This window comes from Moschus berezovskii, chromosome 17 (genome assembly GCF_049115385.1).
Source record: "Moschus berezovskii isolate FMDL1 chromosome 17, NW_MosBer_1.0, whole genome shotgun sequence".
Lineage (NCBI taxonomy): Eukaryota > Metazoa > Chordata > Mammalia > Artiodactyla > Moschidae > Moschus > Moschus berezovskii.
In genome coordinates this window covers 10099002-10115197 of record NC_142476.1, presented here as the reverse complement: position 1 = coordinate 10115197, position 16196 = coordinate 10099002, and the positions used below count along the sequence as shown (strand labels likewise).

Sequence of the window (16196 nt, the reverse complement as noted above, 5' to 3'; positions counted from 1 at the left end):
TGAAAACACCCAAGAGACTGGCTGTGCAGACAAATATCTCTATATCACTGAGACCTAGAAGCTCAGCAGAGCATGGTGACATGCCTGATGGACCGGATTCAAATCCTGTTCAACAGAAGTAGGTACTTGGGAAAGACATATGTATCCCCCTTTGCCTCAGTTCCCTGTGGTGAGTTGGAGAAATGTTCATATGGCCTAATTTTAGTATTATCAGGCCCAGAATGAGTAAATATGGCTTAAAATACTAGAAAAATAAAGGAGGGCCCTCCCTGGCAGTCCAGAGGGTAAGAATCTGCCTCGCAACGCAGGGGACAGGGATTTGATTTCAGGTCAGGAAACTAAGGTCCCACGTGCCTCAGGGAACCCAAGCCCACATGTTGCAACCACTGAGCCCAAATGCCACAACTAGAGAGTCAATGCACTGCAACAAAAGATCTGCATGACACAGCGAAGAGCCCATGTGCCACAACTAAGACCCGATGCAGAAAAATAAATACATAGAAAAGTGCAGGACTGTGCTTCATTAAGTGCTCTGGAAGTGTTCAGTCTTGAACGATGGCAAGAATAAGGTGCATCTGGTGGTTAAAAGCAGAGAGGGCATTTGGATGTCACCAATAAGTGGGGACGAAAACTTACTCTTCAGCTTTTTCACAGAAACAAGGCTTTACAGCTCATGGAGAGTATCTATTATCATGTCCTCTGACACCCAGCCCTGCTGTGGAGGAAGCAGGGACACAGAGAGGGCTGTAACCTATATGTTACAGTAGAGGGTGTTAAAATTTAGAGGGATCAAGTGACTTTCCAAGAGCACACTGCGATATGATGGCTATGGGACAGGACTGTAGACAGTTCCCTGAAGACACAGATGCCTGCACCCCTGAGACCTGTGCTGAACCCGAGCCAGGAGCTTTCCCCCTTCAAATTCTTCTGCCCCTAGTTTTCTGTGGATGAGTGATGCCCTGGGGAAGACGTCTGAGTCTAAAAAGAGCTCCAATCCCCCTCCTACCGTTTGTCTCTATATTTCAATTCCTGATCCAAAACACAAGTTTCTTCTGAGCAAAGCCCCTCAGAAAGACCACAGGATTCCAACTCTGTCCATCCTCCCCAGCCTCTCTGCATGGTCAACCATCTCACAAGCAGGCTTCTCAAAGCCCAGGTCACCTTGCTGAGTGACCAGCGGTCTGTTTGGCCACCAAGTTGGCTCAGAGCTCAGAACCTTCTAAACCAAAGGCCATGTGATGGCTCTACAAAGAATTAGTTTCCCTACCACTGACCAAGTCTGGATGAGCAGTTAATGTGCATTAACTGGGGAGGTGGCCATCTGTGCTGGGCTTTGGTGACTTAAGTCTGTGATGCTCAAAGTCTCACAGTTGATCTGAGCACTGATTTGAGCAGCTTGGACCAAGCACTAGCTAAAAATGGGCAGGAGCTCAATTCTTTCCTCACTAAAATTCTGACTCTATCAACTACTCATCATAATGTAGACCTTGTAGTGGAAGACAACAGAGTCCCATATTCATTTGGAAAATCATCTCTATACTCACAGCCTGGAGACAGCACCCCAAGATTCTCCTTGAGGATTCACAGACAGACCCTCCTTCCCTCAGTCACCAAATGTTCATCCTACAAACCCGACAGCACTGACCTGTCTTACCAAATTCCCTAGACATGTGAACAGGGAAGTTTGTGCTTAGTCGCTCAGTCGTGTCAGACTGTTTGTGACCCCACGGACTGTAGTCCACCAGGCTCCTCTGTCGATGGGGACTCTTCAGGCAAGAGTCCTGGGATAGGTTGCCATGCCCTCCTCCAGGGTATCTTCCCAACTCAGGGGTTGAACCCAGGTCTCCTCATTGCAGGCGGATTCTTTACTGTCTGAGTCACCAGGGAAGCCGTGGCAACAGCCGATCCTATAATGTCTATTGTTGGGGAGACCTCATGGTTCTCCTGCTTCAGGTCTTTCCATCTGTTCTCTGCTAGGGTGTGTACAAAACTGGCACTGGGAAACTGTACGTATTTCTAAATTTAGGAAGATATTTAAGCAGCCAGCTAACAGAAGAATCAAAAACCATAAATTAAGGAATCAAACAAAGCTATAAAATACATTTATAACTGTAGGTAAACTAGAGTGATTTCCATCTATTCTCTGGTGTGCTTAGTCGCTCAGTTGTGTCTGAGTCTTGCGACCCAGTACACTATAACCTTTCAGGCTCCTCTCTCCATGGGATTCTCCAGGCAAGAATACTAGAGTGGGTCGCGATTTCTTTCTCCAGGGGATCTTCCCTACCCAGAAATCAAACCCAGGTCTCCTGCATTGCAGTCAGACTCCTTACTGACTGAGCTACAAAGGAAGCCCATTCTCTGGTAGAGTGTATACAAAACTGGCACTAGGAAATTGCACATTTTTCTGAATTTAGGAAGCTGCCCATCAGCCAGCTGATGGAAGAATTAAAAATAAAATTTAAGGAATAAAACAAAGTATAAAATAGACTTGTAACTCTGTATATAAATCAGAGTGATGGAAATGAAAAAAAAATGAGGAAGATACATCAGTAAAAGTTAAACAGCCCATTTGAAGGACCAGCCTTCAGTGGATCAGCAGGAACCTAAATCCAGAACAACAGTTTAGGCTGCGCACTTCAAACTCTCAAGGTTCAAGGTGAGCTCTTCTCACTTAACACCATATGTGAACCTCTCAGCTCACAAAGTGGCAGTTAGTACAGAATGCAGAATATGTGTTATCACATTCAGTTCAGATCAGTTCAGTCACTCAGTCGTGTCCAACTCTTTGCGACCCTATGAATCGCAGCACGCCAGGCCTCCCTGTCCATCACCAACTCCCAGAGTTCACTTAAACTCATGTCCATCGAGTCGATGATGCCATCCAGCCATCTCATTTTCTATCGTCACCTTCTCCTCTTGCTCTCAATCCCTCCCAGCATCAGAGTCAACTCTTCGCATGAGGTGGCCAAAGTATTGGAGTTTCAGCTTTAGCATCAGTCCTTCCAATGAATACCCAGGACTGATCTCCTTTAGAATGGACTGGTTGGATCTCCTTGCAGTCCAAGGGGCTCTCAAGAGTCTTCTCCAGCACCACAGTTCAAAAGCATCACTTCTTCGGTGCTCAGCTTTCTCTATAGTCCAACTCTCACATCCATACGTGACCACTGGAAAAACTATAGCCTTGACAAGTCGGACTTTTGTTGGCAAAGTAATGTCTCTGCTTTTTAATATGCTATAGGCCTGGCGTGCTGTGATTCATGGGGTCACGCAGAGTCGGACACGATTGAGCGGCTGAACTGAACTGAACTGAACTGAGGTTGGTCATAACTTTCCTTCCAAGGAGTAAGCATCTTAATTTTATGGCTGCAATCACGATCTGCAGTGATTTTGGAGATCAGAAAAATAAAGTCAGCCACTGTTTCCACTCTTTCCCCATCTATCTGCCATGAAGTGATGGGACCGGATGCCATGATCTTTGTTTTCTGAATGTTGAGTTTTAAGCCAACTTTTTCACTCTCCTCTTTCATCAGGAGGCTCTTCAGTTCTTCTTCACTTTCTGCCATAAGGGTGGGGTCATCTGCATATCTGAGGTTATTGATATTTCTCCCGACAATATTGACTCCAGCTTGTGCTTCCTCCAGCCCAGCGTTTCTCATGATGTACTCTGACTATAAGTTAATACATTGAAAAAGCTTTGAATATGCTGAAAAATAATGTCCTCCTTCATAATGATACCAGGGTATTTTTGAAATATTCTACCACCTTATATTGAACTTCACTATAAAAAACACCTTTAGGTGAACTACTGTCATTAGAGAATCTTGAATCGGTTGAAATAAACCCCGTTACATGTGTAGCAGTCCACAGTCTCAGCAGAAGCGTCTGACCTGCATTTGGAGGCTGTGCTGCCTCAGACATGTATGCCATGGGGTGAGGTGTAATCATGCCCATTTTAGGGGACTATGCAAGCAGATATGGAGAGTGTACTTCATAATTCACACGTGAATAATGGCGGGGAGTTCCAAGTTTTTACGAAGTGTGTGATATTATTTTTTCAAGTATTAACTCTCTGACTTCAATTTCCAACTGCATTCACAAGATTTCTGACATTCACAAAGCAAACAATGGAATATTACGCAGCTATAAAAAAAGAATGCATTTGAGTCAGTTCTAATAAGGTGGATGAATCTAGAACTTATTATACAGAGTGAAGTCAGTCAGAAAGAGAAAGATAAATAGTGTATATTAACACATGCTTATGGGATCTGGAAGCAACAATTAGAACCCTGTAGTGAACAACTGATTGGTTCAAGATTGAGAAAGGAGCATGACAGAGCTGTGTGCTGTCACCCTGTTTGCTTAACCCGTATGCTGAGTTCAGTTCAGTCAGTTCAGTTCAGTCGCTCAGTCGTGTCCGACTCTCCGCGACCCCATGAACCACAGCACGCCAGGCCTCCCTGTCCATCACCAACTCCCGGAGTTCACTCAAACTCATGTCCACAGAGTCAGTGATGCCATCCAGCCATCTCATTCTCTGTCGTCCCCTTCTCCTCCCACCCCCAACCTTTCCCAGCATCAGTCTTTTCCAGTGAATCAACTCGTCGCATGAGGTGGTCAAAGTATTGCAGTTTCAGCTTTAGCATCAGTCCTTCCAATGAACACCCAGGACTGATCTCCTTTAGAATGGACTGGTTGGATCTCCTTGCAGTCCAAGGGGCTCTCAAGAGTCTTCTCCAGCACCACAGTTCAAAAGCATCAATTCTTCGGCGATCAGCTTTCTTCATAGTCCAACTCTCACATCCATACATGACCACGGGAAAAACCATAGCCTTGACTAGACGGACCTTGGTTGGCAAAGTAATGTCTCTGCTTTTTAATATACTATCAAGGTTGGTCATAACTTTCCTTCCAAGGAGTAAGCATCTTTTAATTTCATGGCTGAAGGAGAGGGTGGGACTAATGACGAAATAGCGTGGAACCATTGACATTACCATATGCAAAGTAGAGATCAAGAGGGAATTTGCTGTGTGACAAAGGGAGCTCAGCCCAGTGCTCAGCGACAACCTAGAGGGGTGGGGTGGGAGGGAGATGGGAGGGGCTTCAGAAGGGAGAGGACGTATGTATACCTGTGGCTGATTCATGTTGATGGATGACAGAAACCAACACAATTTTGTAAAGCAGTTCTCCTTCAATGAAAAAAAATCTTCAATGGGAAAAAGTTTTTGATTTGTGACAGCTTTAGATGTGTGTGTGTTTTAAAATGTATTCAGTCATTTAGCTGTGCTGGATCTCAGTTGCAGCATGTGGGATCTAGTTCCCTGACCAAAGATCAAACCCCAGGCCCCCTGCATTGGAGCACGGAGTTTAGTCGCTGGACCACCAATGTATTCCAGAGAAGTGACAGCTTCAATCTTTCTGCTCTGTCTCTTAAGCATGCCTGATTCTACTGCCTGATTTTCATAGGAACAGAAAAGCAGGATTATGTTGCCTCTATGTTTTGTCAGTAACTCAGGTCACTGTTCTAGTTTCATTCATGGTGGCTTGGTCTACGTCAGTGTATACTCTAATTCAACCTAGCTGTGGCTTAACTGCTATGACACTTGCCTGGATCCATCCTCTTCCAGGGATGCTCTTCTTTTCCAAAATTCAACCCTTCCCCTTCCAAGACAAAACTCATCTCTCACTGTCATGAATTACGGTTAGTATCTTCACCTTAGACAAGATCTCTTTTTTTCCTTTATTATTCTGTGATTCTTAAAAATTTATCAAAAATATTGAACCCCAATTTCATATCAGAACTCCAACTTCATCTATGTGTGGCTACCTCATAGTGTCTTTACATTCCTATTAGCAGGTGCTGCAGCTTCTTTTAGCTTTGACATTTATCCCCTCCCCTCCTATTCCCTCCAAACTACAAACATCCAAAACTGTCTTTGGCTTTTACAAATCATTAACCATTTATATTTGTTAAGTATAAACAGGTGAAAGAATGTTGAGCTTCATCAAGGAAATAAGGCTAATGGGAAGGAATGCAGAAATTTGTTTCAAAAATGTTTCTATTTGCATAGCATTATAGTGTGACTTGATAAGATAATGTTTTAAAAAATCTGCAAGGAGTTGAATTCTGCCACAAACACATGTGCTTGGAAGAGGACTCCAGTTCCAAAGCAGAATGTTGCTGGGCTGACAGTTTGATTTTGGACTTCAGAGAAAACAAGCAGAGAATCCAGCAATGGCCTGTCTCAACGTCGGATCTGCACAGCGGTGAAACAGCACCTGGGAGTGGCTATAAATCACCAAGTCTGTGGATATTTCTTATTCAGCAATAAATACTACTATACCACACATGTACAGAAGGGCAGGAAAAGAAGTGAAGACAGTAAGAAAGGGAGAAGGAAACAGAGAAGGAGGAAAAAGGAGAAAGTTCATTTCAGTTCAGTTCAGTCACTCAGTCGTGTCTATTTGTGCCGCCATGAAATGCAGCACGCCAGGCCTCCTTGTCCATAACCAACTCCCGGAGTATACCCAAACTCACGTCAATCGAGTCGGTGATGCCATCCAGCCATGTCATCCTCTGTCGTTCCCTTCTTCTCCTGTCTCCAGTCCTTCCCAGCATCAGGGTCTTTTCTACTGAGTCAACTCTTCACATGAGGTGGCCAAAGTATTGGAGTTTCAGCTTCAACATCAGTCCTTCCAATGAACACCTAGGACTGATCTCCTTTAGGAAGGACTGCAGTCCAAGGGACTCTCAAGAGTCTTCACCAACACCACAGTTCAAAAGCAATCAATTCTTCAGTGCTCAGCTTTCTTTATAGGCCAATTCTCACATGGATACATGACCACTGGAAAAACCATAGCCTTGATCAGATGGACCTTTGTTGGCAACGCAATGTCTCTGCTTTTTAATATTCTATCTAGGTTGGTCATAACTTTCCTTCCAAGGAGTAAGCATCTTCTAATTTCATGGCTTCAATCACCATCCGCAGTGATTTTGGGAGCCCCTAAAAAATTAAGTCTGACACTGTTTCCACTGTTTCCCCATCTATTCCCCATGAAGTGATGGGACCAGATGCCATGATCTTCGTTTTCTGAATGTTGAGCTTTAAGCCAACTTTTTTCACTCTCCTCTTTCACTTTCATCAAGAGGCTTTTTAATTCCTCTTCAATTTCTGCCATAAGGGTGGTGTCACCTGCATATCTGAGGTTACTGATATTTCTCCCAGCAATCTTAACTCCAGCTTGTGCTCCTTCCAGCCCAGCATTTCTCATGATGTATTCTGCATATAAGTCAAATAAGCAGGGTGACAATATACAGCCTTGATGTACTCCTTTTCCTATTTGGAACCAGTCTGTTGTTCCATGTCCAGTTCTAACTATTGCTTCTTGACCTGCATACAGATTTCATAGGAGGCAGGTAAAGTCATCTGGTATTCCCATCTCTTCCAGAATTTTCCACAGTTTGTTGTGATCCAGACAGTGAAAGGCCTTGGCATTGTCAATAAAGCAGAAATAAATGTTTTTCTTGAACTCTCTTGCTTTTTGGATGATCCACTGGATCTTGGCAATTTGATCTCTGGTTCCTCTGTATTTTCAAAACCAGCTTGAACATGTGGAAGTTCATGGTTCATGTACTGCTGAAGCCTGACTTGGAGAATTTTGAATATTACTTTACTAGCGTGTGAAAGGAGAAGCCAATGGCAACCCACTCCAGTACTCTCGCCTGGAAAATCCCATGGACAGAGGAGCCTGGTAGGATGCAGTCCAAGGGGTCGCTAAGAGTCAGACACGACTGAGCGACTTCACTTTCACTTTTCTTTTCCTGCATTGGAGAAAGAAATGGCAACCCACTCCAGTGTTCTTGTCTAGAGAATCCCAGGGACGGGGGAGCCTGGTGGGCTGCCATCTATGGGGTCGCACAGAGTCGGACACGACTGAAGCGACTTAGCAGCAGCAGCAGCAGCGTGTGAAATGTGTGCAATTTTGCGGTAGTTTGAGCATTCTTTGGCATTGCCTTTCTTTGGGATTGGAATGAAAACTGACCTTTTCCAGTCCTGTGGCCACTGCTGAGTTTCCCAAATTAGGTGGCATTTTGAGTGCAGCACTTTCACATCAGCATCTTTCAGGATTTGAAAGAGCTCAACTGGAATTCCATCACCTTCATCAGCTTTGTTGTTCATAGTGATGCTTTCTAACACCCACTTGACTTCAGATGCCAGGATGTCTGGATGTAGGTGAGTGATCACTCATTGTGATTATCTGGGTCATGAAGATCTTTTTGGTACAGTTCTTCTGTGTATCCTTGCCACCTCTTCTTAATATCTTTTCTTCAGTTAGGTCCACAGCATTTCTGTCCTTAATCAAGCCCATCTTTGCATGAAATATTCACTTGGTATCTCTAATTTTCTTGAAGAGATATCTAGTCTTTCCCATTCTGTTGTTTCCCTCTATTTCTTTGCATTGATAGCTGAGGAAGGCTTTCTTATCTCTCCTTGCTATTCTTTGGAACCCTGCATTCAAATGGGGAATATCTTTCCTTTTCTAAGAGAGGGATTTAAATAGTAAGAAGGGACTACAATTCCTTCTGCTTCTACTCAGGATGACTCTCCCTCAGAGTGAGCACTGGTGTCCAAGTTTGTCCACAGCTTTCCATAATGATCTTCACACATTACTGAGACTGATCTTTTATTTCAGAAAAGCCATTTTCTATAAAATATAGCTGCAAATTCAAGTCAGTATTCTCATCTCATGTTCAAACAAAGACAGATTTATCTGTATCAACACTGGAGCAAAACAGAACTGAGCTGGGTTGATTAAGAAATGCATATAATTAATTAATGTGAGGTAGGAGTACAAACATGTATTCAGTTTAGGTGATTTAACGAACTCTCAACATAATTTTACTTAAACATATTCAGTGCTTTATAAACTGAATGTGTATCTATATCTTGAATGAGAGCTAACTTCACTGTGGCCCCAAGTCTTATTATTGTTATGAATTCAATAGAGAAAGGACATTCTACTTAACTAAAATGATTTACTTTTACAGGATTTATGAAGCGGGAAAAATAAGTTGTCACTTTTTGTGTGCCAAAACACTCATTAACAAAAGCTTCTGGGGGACTTTCCTGGTGGTCCACACTTCCAATGAAGGGGGCATGGGTTCCATATGTGGTCTGGGGACTAAGATGGCATATGCCACATGGCAAAAAAAAAAAAAAGGAAAGAAAGAAATAGCATTATGATTTAAGTTAGTTTAAATGGACATAACTGGAGAAGGGAATGGTAACCCACTCCAATAGTCTTGCCTAGAAAATCTCATGAACAGAGAAGCCCAGCAGGCTACAGTTCATGGGGTCACAAAGAGTCAGACATGACTTTGCACCTAAACCACCACCACCAAAAGGTGATAAATAAAAACTGGCAAAAAAACTGATAAAATAATATATAAGTACTGGCCATACATGCAATAATTCTATCTATAAATGATTTATATTGTGAAATCTGGAATTGGAAGAAGGCGTTTTGCATTACAGACAGAGGGAAGATCAAGAGAAATGACTGAATCTTTGTTTACTCTTTCCTGCCTGTAATACCAGGAGCAGCAATTTATACAAAACAATATTTTTTGTAAATAAAATAAAATAAGCTTCTGGAAAGGAATGCTTTTGCAATGAATATATTAGTCTGTCTAATCAGAACAATGTTTATAACTGGGTTAATTTTTCCTTATGGATCACATAATGTGTCAAGAATTTTTTTTCTAGGTCCCCTCTGTTAGGTTCTGTTTTATGTTTCTATGTAACAAGTGAAATTGTGGTGTCTTAAAACTCTGTACAATGTATTGAAATTGCTTATTTTCTTGACTCATTCACCAAGCGATAAGCTCCTTGAAAAAAAGCAATCTGGCCTTGTTCATTACTGAAGGTTAGACACAAATATAAACACACTACTTGTTGAGCAAGTATTATTTTGTAAAATTTTTATATTCTAAAATAAAACATATCATGATATTTCAATTTTAGTTGGATTTGTTAATTCAGATCATTTCAGTTCTGTTCAGGTGGTAATGAAAAACGGTTATATGAGTTTTGCATTCAAGGTACCTACATTCTAGTGCCATGAAGCTACAAAGCAAATTTAGAATCCAGTTACAATAAATAGCTCAATCCAGGTGACATGTTGCACTCACTACATATTTTCACTTCAAATTGTTTCATGAGATTCCTTAATTATATGGTAATCTAGTACATGGGGGCTTCCCTGGTGGCTCAGTGGTAAAGAATCTGCCTGCCAATGCAGGAATTGCAAGAGAGGGGGATTCCAACCCTGGGTCAAGAAGATCCCCTGGGGAAGGAAATGACAATCCACCCCAGGATTCTTGCCTGGGAAACCCCACGGACAGAGGAGACTGGTGGGCTACGGGCTTTGGGGCTGCAAACAGTAGGACACGACAACAACTGCACACAACCTAGTGAATGATTCCACATCCTTGAGATGAGGGGCAGGATGAAAAAAGGGGAAGAAGCACAGTGAGTAAAATAAAGGGCACTGTGGCAAAATGGTGTGCTGCTCTTGATTTATAAACCAGTTTATCTGGGATGAACATCTGGGTAACATTTCAAATCCAAAAAGATGATGCTGTGAAAGTGCTTCACTCAATATGCCAGCAAATTTGGAAAACTCAGTAGTGACCGCAGGACATGCAAATGTCAGTTTTCATTCCAGTCCCAAAGAAATGCAATGCCAACCCAAGGAGAAACATGCCAAGACACATACCAACTAACTAAGAAAGGCTAAACACAAAGAATATTAAAAGCAGCAAGGGAGAAACAAGTCATATAAAAGGGGAATCCCATACGCTCAATAGCTGATCTTAGGCAGAAACTCTGCAGGCCAGAAGGCAATGGCAGGATACAATTAAAGTACTGAAAGGGAAAAATCTACAACCAAGACTACTGTACCCAGCAAGGATCTCATTCAAAAGTGATGGAGAAATAAAAAGCTTTTCAGACAAGCAAAATTTAAGAGAATTCAGTACCACCAAATTAGCTTTACAACAAATGTTAAAGGGACTTATATAGTCAAGAAATAGAAGAGAAGAAAGAAGATCCCCAAAATCAACCCCCCAAAATTAGAAGATGGCAACAGGAACATATATATCGATAATTACTTTAAATGTAAATTAATTAAATGCTCCAACCAAAAGGCACAGATTGGCTGAATGGATACAAAAACAAGACCCATATATACGCTGTCTACAAGAAACCCACTTCAGACCTCAAGACACATAGAGACTGAAAGTGAGAGGATGGAAAAATATATTCCATGCAAATGGGAAGCAAAAGAAAGCTGGAGTAGCAGTCCTCATATCAGACAAAACAGATCTTAAAATGAGGAAGATTACAAGAGACAAGGAAGAACACTACATAATGATCAAGGGATCAATCCAAGAGGAAGACATAACAATTGTAAATATCTATGCACCCAACACAGGAGCACCTCAATATATAAGACAAACACTAAGAGACATAAAAGGAGAAATTGACAGTACCACAATAATAGCAGGAGATTTTAACATCCCACTTCCACCCATGGACAGATCATCAAAACAAAAAATTAATAAGGAAACACATGTCTTAAATGATACATTCGATGAGATGCACTTCACTGATATCTTCAGGACATCCCATTCAAATGCAGATGAATACATCTTCTTCTAAAGTGCACATGGAACATTCTCCAGGATAGGCCACATCTTGGGTCACAAATCAAACCTCAGTTAATTTAAGAAAATTTAAATCATATCAAGCATTTTCTCTGACAACAATGCTATGATACTAGATATCAATTACAAGAAAAATAGTGTAAGAAACACAAACACGTGGAGACTAAACAACACGCTTCTAAATAACCAACAGGTAACGGAAGAAATAAAAACATGTCTAGAAACAGACTGAACTGAACTGAGAAACAAATAACGACGAAAACATGACAACACAAAACCTATGGGATGCAGAGAAAGCAGTTCTAACAGGGAAGATTATAACAATACAATCCTAACTCAAGAATCAAGAAAAACATCAAATAGACAACCTAACTTTACACCTGAAACAACTGGAAAAAGAAGAAGAAAACAACCTCAAAATTTGGAGAAGGAAAGAAATCATAAAGATTCAAACAGAAATAAAGGGAAAAGAAATGAAAGAAATAACAGTAAAGCTTAATAAAACTAAAAGTTGGCTCTTTGAGAAGATAAACAAAATGGACAAAACTTTAGCCAGACTCATCTAGAAAAAAAGAGAAGAATCAAATCAACAAAATTAGAAATGAAAAAGGAGAGGTTACAACAGACAATGCAGAAATACAAAGGATTATAAGAGACTATTATAAACAACTATGTAGCAGGAAATTAGATAACCTGGAAGAAATGCACAGATTCTTAGAAAAATTCAATCTTCCAAGACTGCACCTGGAAGAAATAGAAATTATGAACCACCAATTACAGCCACTGAAATTGAAACCACTGTGGTAAAAAATCTCCCAAAAAACAAACACCCAGGACCAGATGGCTTCACAGCAGAATTCTATCAAACATGTAGAGAAGAGCTAATGCCTATATTTCTGGAACTCTCTCCAAAACTTGCAGAGGAAGGAACATTTTCAAACTCATTCCATGAGCCCACCATCACCCTGATACGAAAACCAGAGACAGACGACTCACAAGAGGAAACTACAGGCCAACATCACCGAGAAGCACAGATGCAGAAACCCCCAACAGAACTCAGCAACACAGCAACAAGCCCACCATGAACAAGCTGGGTTTACTCCAGGGATGCAAGGATTCTTCAACATACAGAAATCAGTCAATGCAATACACCATATTAACAAATTGAGAAATAAAAACCGTATGATTACCTCAATCGATGAAGAAAAGCCTTTGACAAACTCAGCACCCATTTATAATTAAAACTCTTCAAAAAACTGGCACAGAAGGAACCTGCTTCAACATAGTAAGGGCCATACATGATAAGCCTGCAGTAAACATTACTCTCAATGGTGAAAAAATGAAAGCATTCCCCCCAAGATCAGGAACAAGACATGGGTGTCCACTTTCACCACTATTATTCAACATTGTTCTGGAAGTTTAGGACTATAGAAGAAAAAGAAATAAAAGGCATCCAGATCAGAATAGAAGTAAAGCTCTCACCGTCTGCAGATGACACGATACTGTACATAGAAAACCCTAAAGATAGTATCAAAAAATTACTAGAGATAATTACTGAATTTTGCAAAGCTGCAGGATACAATACACAGAAATCACTTGCATTTCTATATACTAACAGAGAAAAATCAGAAAAGAGAAATTAAGGAATCAATCCTGTTCACCACTGCAACAAAAAGCATTAAATATCTAGGAATAAACTTACCTAGGAAGACAAAGCAACTGTACACAGAAAATTATCAGACACTAGTGACAGAAATCAAAGATTTCAAACAAATGGAGAGATATTCCATGTTCCTGTGTAGGAAGAATCAATACTGCAAAAATGACAATACTACCAAACACAATCTACGGAGTCAATGTGATCCCTATCAAATTACCAATGGCATTTTTCACAGAACTAGAACAAAAATTTTCATAATTCATATGGAAACACAGAAGAACCAGAATAGCCAAAGCAGTCTTGAAGAAGAAGAATGGAGCTAGAGGAATCAATGTCCTGACTTCAGAGTATACTACAAAGCTACAGTCATCAAGACAGTATGGTAGTGGCACAAAAACAGAACTATACACCAAAGGAACAAGATAGAGAGCCCAGAAATGAACCCAGAGATCTATGGGTAACTTATTTTTGACAAAAGAGGCAAGAATACACAATGGGGCAAAGACAGCCTCTTCAATAGATGGTGCTGGGAAAACTGGGCAGCTACATGTAAAAGAATGAAATGAGAACACTTCCTAACACCATACACAAAGATAAACCTCAAAATGGACTAAAGACCTAAATGTAAGACCAGAAACTATAAAACTCTTAGAGGAAAACTTAGGCTGAGCACTTGATGACATAAATCAAAGCAAGATCCTCGATGAAACACCTCCTAGGTCATGGAAATAAAAGCAAAAGTAAACAGGTGGGACCTGATTAAACTTAAAAGCATTTAGACAGCAAAGGAAACTATAAGCAAGGTGAAAAGACAATCCTCAGAATGGGAGAAAATAATAGCAAATGAAACAACTGACAAAGGAGTAATTTCCAAACCATACAAGCAGCTCATACAACTCAATACCAGAAAAACAAACAACCCAATCAAAAAGTGGAAAAAAGACCTAAAGAGACATTTTTCCGAAAAATATACACAGATGGCTAACTAGCACATGAAAAGATGTTCAACACTGCTCATTATTAAAAAATTGCAAATCAAACCTACAATGACATGTCAGCTCACACCGGTCAGAATGGCTCTCATTAAAATGTCTACAAACAATACACGCTGGAGAGGGTATGGAAAAAAGGGAACTCTCTTGCACTGATGGTGGGAATGTAAACTGATAGAGCCGGTATGGAAGACAGTACTGAGATGCCTTAAAAAGCTAGGAATAAAACCACCATATTGACCCAGCAATCCCATGCCAGGCATATACCCTGAGGAAACCAAAACTGAAAGAGACTCATGTATGCCACTGTTCACTGCAACACTATTTACAATATGGAAGCAACCTAGATGTCCATCGACAGAAGAATGGATAAAGAGGTACTGGTACATACACACAATAGTATATTACTACTCAGCCATTAAAAGGAACACATTTGAGTCAGTTCTAATGAGATGGATGAACCAAGAACCTATTATACAGAGTGAAGCGAGTCAGAAAGAGAAAGATAAATACCGTATTCTAACGCATATATATGGAATCTAGAAAAATGGTACTGAAGAATTTATTTACAGGGAAGCCATGGAGAAACAGACACAGAGAATAAAATTATGGACATTGGGAGAGGGTAGGAGAGGGTGAGATGTATGGAAAGGGTAACATGGAAACTTACATTACCATATGTAAAATAGATAGCCAAAGCAAATTTGCTGTATGGCTCAGGAAACTCAAACAGGGGCTCTCTATCAACCTAGAGGGGTGAGACTGGGAGGGAGATGGGAGGGAGTTTCAAAACAGAGGGAATACATGTATACCTATGGCTGATTCATGTTGAGGTTGGAGAAAAAAACTACAAAATTCTATAAGCATTTATCCTTCAACAACAACAACAACAAAAGGATAGCAATGCCAAAGAACATTAAAGCTACCACACAATTACACACATTCCACATGTTAGCAAGGTGATGCTCAAAATCCTTTGAGCTAGGCTTCAACAATATGTGGGCTGACAACTTCCATATGGACAAGCTGGATTTAGAAAAGTCAGAGTAACCAGAGATGAAAATGTCAACATCTGCTGTATCATAGAAAAAGCAAGAGAATTCCAGAAATAAAACATCTACTTCTGCTTCATTGACTACGCTAAAGCCTTTGACTGTGTGGATCACAACAAACTGTTGAAAATTGTGAGAGATGTGAATGCTAGACCACCTGATCTGCCTCCTGAGAAATCTGTATTCAGGTCAAGAAGCATACAGATTAGAAACGTGCATGGAACACCACACTGGTTCCAAATTGGGAAAGGAGTACGTCAAGGCTGTATATTGTCACCCTGCTTATGTAATTTCTACGCAGAGGACATCATGCGAAATGCCAGGCTGGATGAACCACAATCTAGAATCAAGACTGCTGAGAGAAATGTCAATAACCTCAGATATGCAGATGACACTGAAATGGGAAATTTGAGTTTGGTTCTGTGGAGACAAAGAATGGAATCCACGAACAGGTGAACACTCACAGTAGCAAGCAAATAAGATTTATTAAAGAGGAGTAAAGTACAGAGCTATCAGCATAGAAACTGAGAGGGTGCAAAGAGTCCCTCTAGTGGGACTTACAGCAGTTTTCATATCCTTCCTCGAATCACAGTATTTCTAACCAATCAATTTAAAAGTCAAGAGACTTAACATTTTTATGGCTTGCTTTGATCCTCTGGACTGGTTGCAAATTGGGAAAGGAGTATGTAAAGGCTATATATTGTCACCCTGCTTATTTAACTTATATGCAGAGGATATAATGTGAAAGCCAGACTGAATGAAGCACA

General features: G+C 40.8%; 1 protein-coding gene across 1 annotated transcript in view; it reads right to left on the bottom strand.

The window, feature by feature from the left end:
• Positions 1-16196, bottom strand: part of LOC129542119 (uncharacterized) — a 415462-nt gene that overhangs the window by 97075 nt on the left and 302191 nt on the right. The window lies entirely within an intron of this gene.